This window comes from Octopus bimaculoides, chromosome 16, assembly GCF_046866305.1.
Source record: "Octopus bimaculoides isolate indiv1 chromosome 16, ASM4686630v1, whole genome shotgun sequence".
Lineage (NCBI taxonomy): Eukaryota > Metazoa > Mollusca > Cephalopoda > Octopoda > Octopodidae > Octopus > Octopus bimaculoides.
The window spans coordinates 1,841,953-1,857,164 of record NC_142943.1 but is presented as its reverse complement, the minus strand read 5'-3'; the positions used below and the strand labels follow the sequence as shown (position 1 = coordinate 1,857,164).

Below are 15,212 nucleotides of genomic sequence, written 5' to 3'. Positions count from 1 at the left end.
ACATTTCATCAAATTGTGTAATTATAATTACTATCAACTGGAATGTAATTAAAAATAAAAATTCAGTTTCAAACAGTCTTTATCAAATATTACAAAAGATGAGCAATGACTCTTTAATTTCCAAAAATATTGCTATTGGCTGGATACAGAAGAAAGTTTATGAAATCCTCTTTTAAATAATGTTATCTTTATTGTTGTTTTTAATGTGAGGAGAGAAGATCTTTTAAATGACTCTTTAGGCTGGTGAGAGACAAAGAAGCTATCTTGAGACCTGGGCTAAATGCTTTTGACAGAGTGGACTCTGCTAAAAGTTCCCGAAGGGCTAAGTTGTACTGTTGAACCAGACTGCAAATTAAGAGCCTTCTATCCAAAGCATGCAATACACAAGCATCATTCTATATAACCAGGAAGAAATTTTAATTAAATTATAATTACTGTGTGCATTCTACATTTCCTGATATTACTCTGGTCACAAATGCATACTTCTAAAGTTACCCATCATATGATGGACATTACTCTAGAATAGGTATGTGTGTGCGTATATATATATATATATATATATACACACACACATATAGATATACACACACATATATCTATCTATTTCTATATACATGTGTGTGTGTGTATGTATATATATATATATATATGGGGGGTGGGAGAAAGGGAGAAAGAGGGGTAGACAGATAGATAGACAGGTAGATAGATAGATAGATAGATAGATAGATAGATAGATAGGGGAATGCATGTATGCGTGTGTGCATGTGTAAGTCAAAAGAGTTCATAAGAAGAGAAATAAGAACATTGACTGAAGTGAATTGAAAATCACATCATTTTAGTGCATTGTATTTGTGAAATAAAATAAAATTGTGTCTTGTGTCAAAAGAATTTAAAAGGTAGTATAAGGAGGTTAAATAATAGAAAAAAAATACTAGATGAGATTTGTCAGGTGTCATTGATTATTAGGTACAAATTGAGAAGAGATGTTAACTTTAGCAGAAGGAATTCTACTCAGAGAATTATCAGAATTTTACTTAAGAAAGATTTACTAAAGCTGGTGGAGACAAGCTTAAAAAGGACGCATATTTGGTGATAAGTGAGGATATGGTCTTTGAGTTTGTAAAGTGATTCTTAAGAGATAATTGATTTGAAACTTTTATAACTTGAAAGAAAGACTGGAACTGGACTGTTTGTTAAATTGTTGCACTTGAGATAAGGGTTCAAGTTTACATCCAGTTAATAAGGGGATTCTTTCTTTTGCAGTAAAGTCATACTTTACAAAACCTGATCAGTATTTTTGGTACCAGAATATTTTAGAGTCTTCTGGAATATATCCAGTAATACAAATGGGAGAATAACATTAATTCTATACCACGAGTTTTGATTTAAAAAAACCCTGAATTTGAAAGTATTTTTCCATAATGTAGAACAATAAAAATATACAGTGAACTGATTTCAAAGAATTGGAATTTAGGTATTTACTCAATGCCTATATATTCTTCAGAGATGTCCTCTTGAATGTATATGGATATTGGCTTGAAGGAGGCTGGTGGAACTGGTAGTGGAGCAGAGCAAATAGAAAAATTCTTAATGGAGTTTGTGATAGATCTGCAAGTGAAGCTTACAGTTCGTCATTCAAATTTATTCAACTTCTGAAGGCTGCAGAGAATTTGAATGAAATGATAAAAATTTCTCTCTTTGACTTAAAGGTAGACTATGAGTGCTGTAATTCAAACAAAGAATTATATATTCAAAAGGGGTATGAGATTTGTGTTCTTTATCGGTAGAGGTTTAGAAGGAAAAGAATGAAGGTTGATTGTAATAAAATTTAATTTGCGATTAAGTCTTGTAAATTGGTAATCAACTTCGTTAAATAGTGGATTCTAGTCATAAGTCTGTAATTATTTAAATATAATGAATACAGACAATGATAAATTCCAGACCAGGTAATTTCAATTACAAAATTAATTCTACCTTTGAGGCCTAACTGACTGAAAGTAATCACTTTTAGTTTAGATTCTGTGTTGTGAACTATCGTCTAAAACTAATAACATGTGTCTTTATAATGTTCATTGCTCACAGGACATAAAATACAGTGGATTGTCTCACAGCTTCTTCTCAGCAATGTTTATTGGACAAAGAATGTCACTGTAACAGGCAATTTGCGTCAAGCCTATAAATAGTCATTTGAATATGCTAAGATCTGCAGAGAAATTAGATATGAATGCTGCTGAATAACAATAAAAAATAGTAAAATCTAAGTAAGATGTAACTGCAACATGAAGAAAATCACTTAATTTTATTCCAGAGACACAAATTTTCTTTTCATTGCATTCTTGTAGGTGTATAAAATTAAGAAAATATACTTCTATGAAAATTACCAGATTATTTACTGAAGCTACAGAACAGTAAAGAATAAATACTAACTTGATTTTCGTAAATTCTTTAAAAAGTCTGAGACATGTTCGTATTGAAAATTGCAACAGGAATTGCTAAATATCAATTAATCTTGATATTTTTACTTACTAGGGCACTACTCAAGTGGAAAACGTAATATTTTCAGGCCATTTAAAAAAATTTGGGTAATTTTTACTGGTAAAATTTTGACACAGTTCACTTGCCATTTATTTTTGCCTAAGTCCAAACTTCAAAATGCCATAAAATTTCTTAAAATTGGGCTTTTGGCTTAATTTTCTTTCTGACTTAACTCAGACATTTTTTGCAGTTTCAAGAAATGACAGTAGAAGATAGTTGCACAAGTTGTCATACAGTGAGACTGAACTCAAAACCCAGTGGTCATTTCTCAAAACCACTCCGTCATGCCTTTTCTTTACAAAATACATTGGTTTTGGTGATGGGGGTTCCAGTTGATCTAATCAATGGAACAGCCTGCTCATGAAATTAACATACAAGTGGCTGAGCATTCCACAGACATGTACTCTTAATGCAGTTCTCAGAGAGATTCAGTGTGACATAGAATGTGACAAGGCCGGCCCTTTCAATTACATGTCCAACTGATTTCTGCCAGCCAAGTGGACTGGAGCAACATGATATAAAGTGTCTTGCTCACAGACACAACATGCCACTGGGAATCGAACTCACTACCTTACAATCATGAACTGATTACCCTAACCACTAAGCCATGTACCTTCATGCTGTAAACTAACACAAACATGTCAGACAACTTTTATCTATACACCTATTCATCATCATCTGCGGTTAATATTTTTTTACCTTTTTGATCATAAAGATTACATTTTTCTATGGTGACTGTTACTCATTTCACTCACAAAAACATTTATTGCATATTCTCTACGGTGTCTTTTCTCATAAAAACAACATCTCCAGTTTCCAGCTAATTCCTTTAATTGTCTGAATCATTATTTCATTCAAATTTACAAGCTACATCAGGTAAACCATTTACAGCTTATTTCTTCTCAGCTTTTGTAGCCTCCATTTTTATGGCTCATGTTTCTCTCATCAAGCATCAGACATATTGTCCAAATTTACATTTTTAATAAAAAGAACATCGTTTGTCTTGTCAATGAAGAAAGATATTCAGAAAATATTTTAGAAGTCTATTGAAAGTTCTCTGTTATCCTTCATTAGCCTCTCAACACCAATTGATTCCATGAACCAAATAATAGCATATATATAATACATCAAATGATCTTTAGCTTCAAATTATACATACCAGTTCCTTTGATTTTTAGAGTAGTACAAGTGTTAATTAGTCTGTCTGTAATGTTAAACATTTTGGCAAACTGCATGGCAGAAATGGTAAAGTGTTGGACAGAATGTCTTGCAGTATTATTTCGTTACAACCTTTATACATTCTGAATCTGTTCTCCACTAAAATTAACTTTGCTTTCTATCTTTTCTGGGGTTTGATAAAATAAATAAAACAAGTCCAGAACCTTTTCTTACCGTATTTCTATTGAAATACAATCTTTGCTTCAATTAATTTTGAAAATAGTAAAGAATTAATTAAAATAACTTTGTCATTAATTAGCTGGTTTGGGAACCTAAATTGTCATGAAGTTTTGATGTAAGCTTTTAATTAAGATCATTCTGAAACAATGTTTTTATAACAGATTTGAGACTGGTTTTAGGTGGGTTGGTGTCAAAAGGGTTCAGTGATCCTACTTTATTTCTTTTTACTTACTCAGTCGAGTGGAAGGGACAATGCCTTGTGTTCAATGAGGCCCTCCAACACCAGTGAGTTCAGTGTCATAGATGTTCTGTTTAAATTTGTTGTATGTCAACACCAACAACAATGGCATGCGTAGGGAGAAAATTTCAGAGGGATAATGTTCTGGGGAGTGAAAACTAAGAATTATGCATAATTATGAAGTTGATGGGATTGAATGTGGCAAGGTAATGAAAGGTAGAAAGACAAATGAATTGGCAAAGGTGTGCCTGAATGTTGGAGGTATAAAGCCAGTTAGTTCTGAGGAAGAGAGACAATTGTTTTAGTAATAGAAAGACAAAAGGAGATAATAGAGATGTGAGCAGGAGGCTGGAAAATGTTTATTAGTGTTTGAATACCATTTAGGTAAGTTGCCTTGCTCTGGATGCAGTCTGACATGTGCATGTGCATGTAGCACTATATGTGTTTGTTCACCTCCGTCACTGCTTGATAATTTGTGCTGGTGTGTTTACATCCCCCATAACTTAGCATTTCAGTAAAAGAGACTAATAAAATAAGTAAAAAAGGGTAAAAATAGAATGAGTACCGGTCTAAAAAGAGAATCAGGTCCTACGGTTGATTCATTCAACTAAAAATTCTTCAAGGTGGTGCTCCGGCATGGCCCTAGCATTGCTCCAGCATTGCCACAGTCTAATGATAGAAACAAGTAAAATATAAACGATAAACGGTTCTCTTCACTTTCCATCTTTGACTTTTCCTTTCCACCAAGAAAGATTTCTTTCATGCTGTGATTGTGTATCATGGAATTTTGGCAACTGTCAGTTTAACATATCACTCCTCCCTCTCTAGTTTATTTGAAAACTATTGCTCATGTCCATACAGCTTGATAAATTCTACAGTAAGCACCAAATACCAGATTAATGAGGTATTTCTATGGTCTCTTTTAATCTACGTAAACCAATCTCATCTTTTACAAATAGCTGAATCAAAATAATATTACTTTCCTAAAATTTCTGTCTCTCAACCATTGATATCATCATCATCATCGTTTAACGTCCGCTTTCCATGCTAGCATGGGTTGGACGATTTGACTGAGGACTGGTGAACCAGATGGCTACACCAGGCTCCAATCTGATTTGGCAGAGTTTCTACAGCTGGATACCCTTCCTAATGCCAACCACTCCGAGAGTGTAGTGGGTGCTTTTAGATGCCACCGGCACGAAGGCCAGACAGCTGGTGCTCTGGTAACGATCACGCTCAGATGGTGTTCTTAGTGATCTACTGGTACAGGTGCCTATATTTTAAAACATTAACATACTAATTAAAGTCAACATCTAATTAGAACTGCATGACTTGTTTAGCCTTCAGGCTAGCCATCATTGAGGATATCTGCAATCAGAAGTGTTCCAGTTGGAATCAGTTATTTTTTATTCTAGCATAGAATATACTTTAAGAATGACCAGAATAAAATATCCAAGTACACCTGCTGCAGAAAATCTTAACAGTCAAGCAGGCATTATTATTAGACTTGGAATAGTAACCCAAGTAATTTCAGTTGATTAAATTTTAGATGTGAGAATGAATCCTGATCTAAATATATAGCTCCAGCCAAAAATATAAGTGGAGACAACTCTGAAATAGTTACTAATTAGATTTAATAAACTAGGTGATGCCATGAGAAGTGAATCTTTAACAGACATGTTGCACTCAAGCACCAATATCATATTTAATAATTCTTACAATTTTGCAGTAAACAGCTGGCTGTGTCTCACAGATAAGATCTGATTAACCTAGAGTTGTTATCTCAGTGCTAAGGATGACACTCACCTGTCACTGCATTCTATATTTAATTAGTTTTAATTGAAATTTAGTGATTGTCTCCCATCTGTTTTGACTCAAATTAGTCATTCAAATAATGGTTTCTGATTTAGGCATTTTTGTTTCTCTGTTTTTGAAGGCAACAGGGGGAGTTTGAGAGAGATTTGCTATTTCTAGCAGGTTGAACCAACACATAGTGGGTCTCTTATTGGTCTGAATAGAGGTTGACCAAGCCTAGAAAGTGGATTTGCTAGACAGAAACTTAACAAAATTTATCAGATATGCATGTGTATGTGTGTGAGTGTGTGTGCATGTGCGTGTGTATGTGTATGTGGTAGTGTGTGTGTGCATGTGTGTATTCATGTTTCCTATTGTTGTAAACAAATACGACCATTTCACAAGTGGTGACATTCATCTCTAATTCTCTGTGAAAGCATGTCTGTCTGCACATTATGCTGTTTGGATGTGAAGAAGTAGGAACAATATTTCCTAGTTTGGAAACAGTTGATTGTTTGTGACAGGAAAAGCACCCCAACTAAAGAAGGTCTGCTTGAATGAATTCAGTCTGAACCACCCAGGCATAGAAAAATGAGCTTTATGTTGATAATGTATCATTGAAACATAAAGCAAAGAATATAAGCATATCAAGTCTTGACACCAAACATGATACTCACAGCAGAACTGTCTGAAGGAATCCTACAAGAAGACATTTCATTAAATAGTGTGTGACGGTAATTATAATTGCTATCAACTGGAATATAATTAAAAATAAAAATTCAATTTCAAACAGTCTTTATCAAATAATTATTACAAAAGATTAACAACATCTCTTTAATTTCCAAAAATATTGCTATTGGCTGGATACAGCAGAAGATTTATGAAATCATTTTTCAAATACCGTTATCTTTATTGTTTTTTGTTGTTGTATTTAATGTCACTAATCTAGAAAACAAGATTAATAATCATTAAGATTTTCTTTTTTTTATAGATTTTACTTCAAATGACTTGAGACAGTTTGTTCTTTGTTTTACTGAAAATCTAGCTTTGTCAAGAATTTGAAAATATTTTATTTCTTCTGTAAAACATATTGTATGTCTGGCTCCATTATTGTTTGGAGTTGATTCTGAAGAATGACTCAATACATCCAATTGTGGCTCCAATAGTTTGATTAATTATCTAATTAGAAGCAAAAAGGAAGAATATTCATCTTGGCATCTTTCAGAATTGAAGATTTGTTAAATGGACAGTCATGAGAAACTAAATATAGCTGTCAACAAAATTTGAAATTTACAGTGAGTGAGTAAATGTGTGTGTGTGTGTGTGTGAGAGAGAGAGAGAGAGGAAGACTGAAAGTGTAAGGGCCAAATAATTCGCTCTGGTACGAGGGTAGGTGTTGGCTGCCTCTGAAGCTATTGGTGGTGTTCAGTTTTTGTATGAAAGACATTCTATCTCAATAACAATGAAGAAAATTGAATAAAATTCAATAGCATCAATGTTGAACCCCAATGCAAGACCTATTTGGTGTAGGAGAGTGGAAGAGGAAATGAAATTATCTGATGTTTGAATATTTCTTTCACTTGGAATCAAACTGAAGTAAATTGCTGCTGTCACTGACTGAAACTTGGTTAGGAACTTAACTTCTTTGAGTTCAAATGTATTCTTCATCAAATTCTTCATGACTTTTACCAATGAACAGTATTCCTATCTTTTAGTTTTTACTTGTTCTAGTCATTAGACTGTGGCCATGCTGGGGCACCACCTTCAAGAATTTTATTTAAATAAATTGACAACAGTATTATTTTTTAAGCAGGGTGCTTATATTGATCCGTTTTGCTGAACTGCTAAGTTACAGAGATATAAACACCAACACCACACTTGTCAAGTGGTGGTCACACACACACACACACACACACACACACACACACACACACACACACACACACACACAATGATGGTCTTCTTTCAGTTTCTGTCTGTCAAATCCATTTACAAAGCATCGGTTAGTCTGAGGTAATGGTTCCCAACCGATTTTTGGCCATGTCCCACAGAATCATTTCCAAAATCCTGATGCCCCCTTGTGATATTTAAGTTTTGTTATTCAAAATTTCGTTCATGTTTACAATATTCACCGGGAAACAAACTAAAATAAAATAAATAGTGCAACGGATGTAAAAAGAAATGTGTAGGAAACGAATATGAAAAAAAATGCGTGGAAAGCAACGGGGGGGGGGCTTCGGAAGATTCACAAGATCCGAGTTTCCCCTCATAACTTTTAGGAAAATGTTTATGTTTTATGAAATTTTATATAAATACCTTTCAACCGGCATAGATTACGATTATAAAGAAATTTGTAGGAAAATCTTTTCCGAGGGGTGAGGAGAGGGCTTCAGAAAATTCACAAGATCCGAGTTTTTCGCCCATAACTTGGTGATAGTTTATCGTAGATAACGAGTATAAATCGAAATTTTAAATATTCCTCTGAATATTGATAAACTTTTTTTTTACTTGCACGACTCGTTTTATGTATTTTTGAATCGGTAAAACTACAGATTTCTGCGCTCCGGACTTTGGACGATCATAACTTTCGGAAAAAATGGATATTTTTAATGAAATTGTCAATCCGTCGATTCCTACCACACACACACACATATTTGTAATTAAAAAAGTCCAAACGGGGAATTATTCCATTCAATATCATGTTTATTATAGAGATTATTATGCAACTAATTATGCTTTACACTTCTATGTTTAACTGTGCGTGTTTATTCCTTATTTTGGTTTCTGGTGTCTTCCGCCTTTCTATTAGAAACGTTTACCTGGGAATTTATTTAAGGTGTAAAAAAATCGTATGCAACAGACAAGTCGTCTTAATAACCTATTTCTGTGTACCAGACCTTTAGCTGTTATTTCTAGCACAACAAGTTTCCTGGTGAGGATTTCATTTGCCTTCGTTGCTTGTATGTTGCTTCAGTAGAAATCTACGGATGCACAAACGCACAAAACTGAGAAAATGAAACAAATATGGACGACTTGTTCTGAAACACCTGCGAGTGGGGAACAGTTCTCAAAAATAGCCCCCCAAAATTTCTATGTCCTCGGAATCTACATAGTCCGAGGTATATTTGTAGAGAATTTCATTAAAATGTATCCATTTTCCTGAGAGTTATGACGAATTGAATTGGACCCCGGTAAATGTTTCGAAATTCCCCACTAAGACCCCACCAAAACCACTTTCCCAAAAATTTTGTATCTTCGGAATCTAAATCATATAACACATATTCGTAGACAATTCCATTAAAAGTTATCCCTTTTTTTTTTCTGAAGTCGCGGGTGGAACAGAAATCTGTAGTTATGCCTTTGAATCAAACACGAAGAGATTTCAGTTGAAGCAAATTTTTGCAACAATTTCTTCCAAAAGATATCAGTGTAACTTTTCGGAAAATAGGCTCAAAAAGAAACCAAAAATATTCCGTGAATCTTCTCATCAATGATGGAAGGTTTTTCTTACCTTTTTGCTGTTTATTTTCATCTCTGTTCATATATATTATATATACGTGTGTGTCGTCTGTTACCGGTACCATTAATCTCTCTCTTTCTCTCTCTCTATCTATCTATCTATCTGTCTTTTCTCCTCTCTCTCTTCCTTCACTGACGCTACCCCTCATTCCACACCATTCCATTCCTTCCTCCATCACCCCCGTTTATTGCCATACTCTACAGAATCACATTGTTCTTGTGCACCGAGATCGTTTGTCGCCAGAGATAAAAGAGTCTTAGACATACCTGCACACATAAGTCTGTCTCCAGTTTATTTCTCCATAAGGAATTAAGATGGCATTGCTTTCTGTACGGACCAGTTCTGTACTACACACACGCATGCACGCACATGCGCACACGCACTTACACACACGCGACGTGCACGTGTGTTCGTAATTACCTACAAGGAAATAATCTTTTCCCTCTTTAGTGACATCAGATCTTATGAATATGATGTCTCTGAAGTGTCCAAAATTTGATAAAATTGTCCACAGAAGGAATGTAAAGAATTTTTCTTTTTTTTAATAAACTCATTCTCGAATTGCCCCCTTTCTCTCTATTCGTATACTAAACATTATGTATGAAAGTCATAAAATTCAACATTACCTATTGCATGCCCCATCAAAATATTACCATGCCCCACCAGTGGGGCATGTGCCCCACATTGTGAATCAAGGATCTAAGGCTGGCATGGCTGTGTGGTAAGAAGTTGGCTCCCCAACCACATGGTTCCCTGTTCAGTCCCACTGTGTGGCATCTTGGACAAATAAAATGTCTTCTACTATAATCTCAAGATGACCAAAGCCTTGTGAGTGGATTTGGTAAACGGAAACTGAAAGAAGCCCGTTGTTTATGTATGTGTGTGAGTGTGTGTGCATGTGTTTGTCTTCCACCATCACTTGACAACCAGTGTTGCTGTGTTTACATCCCTTTAACTTAGTGATTTGGTAAAAGTGACTGACAGAATAAGTAGTAGGGTAAAATCATTCACCTAAAAATTCTTCAAAGCAGTGCCCCAGCATGGCCAGTGTCTAATCACTGAATCAAGTAAAAGATACTTGTTTGTAAGTCTCAGTAATCGATAAGGATCACTCATTTACAGAGATATAACTGAAATACAGACTGGTCAAGTCCTGAAACTGTTCCTGCGAGGAGCAGATTAACTCGACTGACTGACAATACTTCAGGCATCTAATAGAAAATTAGAAACCAGGAAACTGGGTCCATGAGCCTGGCTAGGCTTCAAAAATGGGCGCATAAATAATATATATATATATATATATATAACAGAAATGAAATCTCCCATACAAAAAAGGGAAATTTTATTTCAAAATGTTAACATAAGAGATTAAAGCTAGCTTAAATCTTCAAAGAATCTGTTGTGAGGTGTAACTCAGCCGACTTGCTGAAAATATTAAATTGTAAAGATTAAAGATTGAAGATTGAATTGATATACCAGGAAGCAAAACAGTCTTGCTCAGAGCAAATATCACAAAGTTTGCAAATAAACATATGGGCCAAGGGAGATAATCAATGTAGATTAATGATGTAAATTCAGAGAAATTAAGAAATTATGAAGTGAATGTTGGACATAAATGATTTTTTTCATAAATTGAAATTTTCAAATTATTTGGAAAAACAAAAAAAGCAAAACTTTCTGGTAATACTTAACAACTCTCAAAGGAAAGGGAAAATAGTTTCAACAAATTAAGAATGATTTCGCACAATTTTTTTTATGTGAATTTTCTATGTCAGGATAATTAATTTCATAGTTAGACTTATTTGTTTATTCTTTTACTTGTTTCAGTCATTTGACTGTGGTCATGCTGGAGCACCACCTTTAGTCCAGCAAATCGACCCCAGGACTTATTCTTTGTAAGCCTAGTATTTATTCTATCGGTCCCTTTTGCCGAACCGCTAAGTTACGGGGATGGGTGGGGGGAAACAAGCACATACACACACACATATATATATACATATATACGACGGGCTTCTTTCAGTTTCTGTCTACCAAATCCACTCACAAGGCTTTGGTTGGCCCGAGGCTATAGTAGAAGACACTTGCTCAAGGTGCCACGCAGTGGGGCTGAACCCAGAACCATGTGGTTGGTAAGCAAGCTACTTACCACACAGCCGCTCCTACACTTATTTCAAGTTTTTTTAATTCCTTATTTAATTGGAACCAAGAGAAATATTTCTGTTTATGACAATTCTCAATCATTGAGACCGAATATTAGACCAAGGGGACAGAGACAGTGGCCTGAGGGGTAGGGAACTAATAGTGAAATAGAAACAGCATTTAATGAGTAATGTCTGTATATGGAATATTGAGATAAAATGGTAATTTTAGAAACGCTGGAATTGGCAATGAGGATGGGAAAAGTGAAAAACAAAAAGGAAGGAAATAATAATAATAATAATAATAATAATAATAAAAGGGATGATAATAAAGATTTCAAATTTTGGAATAAAGCCAGCAATTTTGGGGAAGGTGGGTAAGTCGATTTTATTGACCCCCAGTACTCAACTGGTACTTATTTTTTGGAAGCCGAAAGGATGAAAGGGAAAGTCAACCTTAGTAGAATTTGAACTCAAAATGTAAAGAGTCACAAGAATAATTGCAGCCAAGCATTTTACCAGGCATGCTATGGACTCTGCTATTTCCCTGCAGCAGCAGCAGCAACGGGGGGAGGAGGAAGAAGAAGAAGAAGAAGGTGATGATGGTGACAAAAGGGATGGAAAGGTGAAGAAATTGACAGAGACAGTGAGGAAAGAGATTCCTGTTTGTGCAATGAAATGGTAAACAGTACAAGATTCAGATTAAAAGATAAAGTCTGGTCAAATATTCAATTTCATAGGCAAATCAGTGGAATTACAGATACAAACTAGTTTATAAACAGCTAATAGCTCTATTCCAAGATTTAAAGTCTGCCAATTCTGCTGCCATTATTCTAATAAATGGTATTATTTTTCTTACATTAAATCGAATATTTAGTCTAATGTACTATATTTCCTTTTTCATTGCTGTTTGCTAAAACCATTTTCTCTAGGATTAAAACTTTTAGAATCATATCTCATTTTTCAGATAAGGACTTAATAACATTATTTAGCTTCAGAGTTTCAAAATATTCTTCATATCCTCCATATAGATTAAAACAAACCAATTCTATCAATGAAGGCCACTGACTTTGTTTGAAGTTTGATTCTTTCACTTTGCAGCAGGTCACCATGGCTGCACACTCAGATGAATTAGATTGATTCAAATACGTTATTAATATACAAAAGCTGAACAATCTTTCCAACTATTTGACCTGTTCTTATTAAATGCTGCTGCAATCCTTAGATTGAAACTGTGATTCCCAATTTTCTAAGTACGCTGTAATTTCTACAGTGAAACTCTGAAATAAAATCCACAAAACTGATGCTTTGCCTTACTCCATAACCAATTATTCCTCTTGCTCTACTTCATCATGTTTCATATCTACTAACATGAAAACTTATTGATTTCTTTCATGCGAGACTGTTTTGTCTTTCTCATATATCAGTTCAATCTTTAATCTTTACAATTTCAGATTTTCATAGAATCTGCTGAGTTACTCTTCACAACAGCTTAATCTATTAATTCTTTGAGGTTTTATGTTAGCTTTAATCCATTATGCTAATGTTTTGAAATAAAATTTCACTTTTTATATTGAAGATTTTTATACATTTTATTATTGTTGTTTATATTTATTTATGGTTCATTTTGAACCAGAAACAGTTCATCTACAGAAAATGTGAAAAGTAAGCGAGAAAAAAAAGCAAACAAAACAAGATCAGCAATAAAAACAAACAAACAACAAAAAAATAAGTGCATTTAAACAGTATTTACATTACTAAATATATTGATAAAGAAATAAACTATTACAATTGCATGACAAATAGAGGAAATTTGGCAACTGTACAAAATCTGTCTAGCTTGAGTATCGAAGGTTAATCTAAAAAATTTCTATCGTGCAGAATGCATAATGGGTTGTTCCAGGAGAGAGTCAGTTTAGCTCTCTGAATATAACAAAGGTGAATTCCTCATACATAATGCCAGTTTTACTTATTGAGTGCCAAATGAAGATTTTAAAGGTTTCTACAATGGCTCCACTTGTCTGAATACAAAATTAAGTTTAAACTTTAATTTCATTGGTTATTTTAATACTGAAGTAAGCAACCACAGTGTAACTTACAAAACCAGATATTTCTTTTATAAATTTACATGAATGTTGTTTACTAAAACTGTCATTACTTTTCTAATTCAGCTCTGGAAATATTTAATTCCAGTTTGTAGTACAAAATAGTTAAGTTCAAATTCTAATAAACATCATCATCAGATTTTCATGCTTGCATGGTTAGATGAAGTTTCTTCAGACAGATTATCTATTCTGGATACTCTTCCTGTCCCCAACCCTTACCTTTTTCCGAGCAAGATAATATTTGCTTGTGGCCAGACATGTTCTTCCAATATACTGGAAATGAATGACACTGCTTGTATGACAATGATACTCATTTACGACAATCATGCAATGTCAAGACATGGAGACACAAACACACACACACAAGCACACACACACACACACACACACACACACATATATACACACATACACACACATGTATATATATATGGCTGGCTTCTTCCAGTTTCTTCTACCAAGTCAAATCACAAGGGTTTGGTTGGCCTGGGGCTATAGTTGAGGGCACTTGTCCAAGGTGCCATGCAGTAGGGCTGAATCAAGAACCATGTGGTTGGAAGGTAAACTTCTTACCACGTACCTATCACTCTCTCTTTCTTCCTTCTCCTCTCTCTCTAAATTGTAATTTAACTTCTATGAAATGAATTCTAATTTTCAAGATAAAAATATTTATTGCCTTAAAATAAAAATGTGTGTGAGAGTGAGAATATATCTATATATGTGTATGTATGCATGTTTATATATGTGTGTGTTTGTTGATATGAATACACACACATCACACATACATTCTTGTGGTTGTGCCTGAATTTATTCTTCTTTCATCTATACAAACATATTTCTCTGTTTACATTGATATGAACACACATTTATTCCTCTATAAAACTTGTCATAATTTTACAATTTGATCTGTTTAAATATCACTACAATTGATGATTCTTGTCTTTATTACACAATTTTTATTGTTTTTCAAATAATTTTTCACATATGATATGCTTTAATTTCTTCCACAATATGTTTATAACTGACTGCCTCCCTTACTCTAACTATCTCCACAACCAGCCACTCTCTCTCTTATTTTCTTCTCTTTCCTCCCCCTTTCACTTTTTCCTTCATTCTCCCTTTTCTTTCTCCCTCTATATTGCTTTGCAATGTGTATTTCTACTCTACATTTCATGTTTTATTATAATATTCTAAACCATTCTACTTACATTCCTCTCCCTCTCTCTCTAACCACACTGTCATTTACTCCATTCCTTCTCCTCCTATGTCATTATGATTCCTTCTCCCTCACTGTCCATGTGTGTGTGTGTCTGTGTGAAGCATTCTTTATTCATTGCCTGTCATTGAGACTCATTTGGCACCTCTTATGTTAACTTTCTCTGTATCTATCCTTTACAATCCTGATAGTGCAAGCATTATGTTTACACTATCAGGACTTTAACTCACATCAATGTATACAGGATTGCACCTAAGGACTTATGGAC

General features: G+C 34.2%; 1 protein-coding gene across 5 annotated transcripts in view; it reads right to left on the bottom strand.

The window, feature by feature from the left end:
- The window catches only part of LOC106878639 (thrombospondin type-1 domain-containing protein 7A), a 1,055,067-nt gene extending 1,045,197 nt beyond the window's left edge, over positions 1-9,870 (bottom strand). For 3 of the 5 annotated variants that reach the window (XM_089364014.1, XM_089364011.1, XM_089364003.1), the window contains exon 1: positions 9,477-9,612. The gene's annotated coding sequence lies outside the window, so the exon portion shown is untranslated. Of the gene's footprint in view, positions 1-9,476; positions 9,613-9,751 lie in introns of those variants that run through there. The other 2 variants (XM_089364004.1, XM_089364006.1) reach the window with 2 other exon arrangements.
- Positions 9,871-15,212: the final 5,342 nt, after the last annotated feature.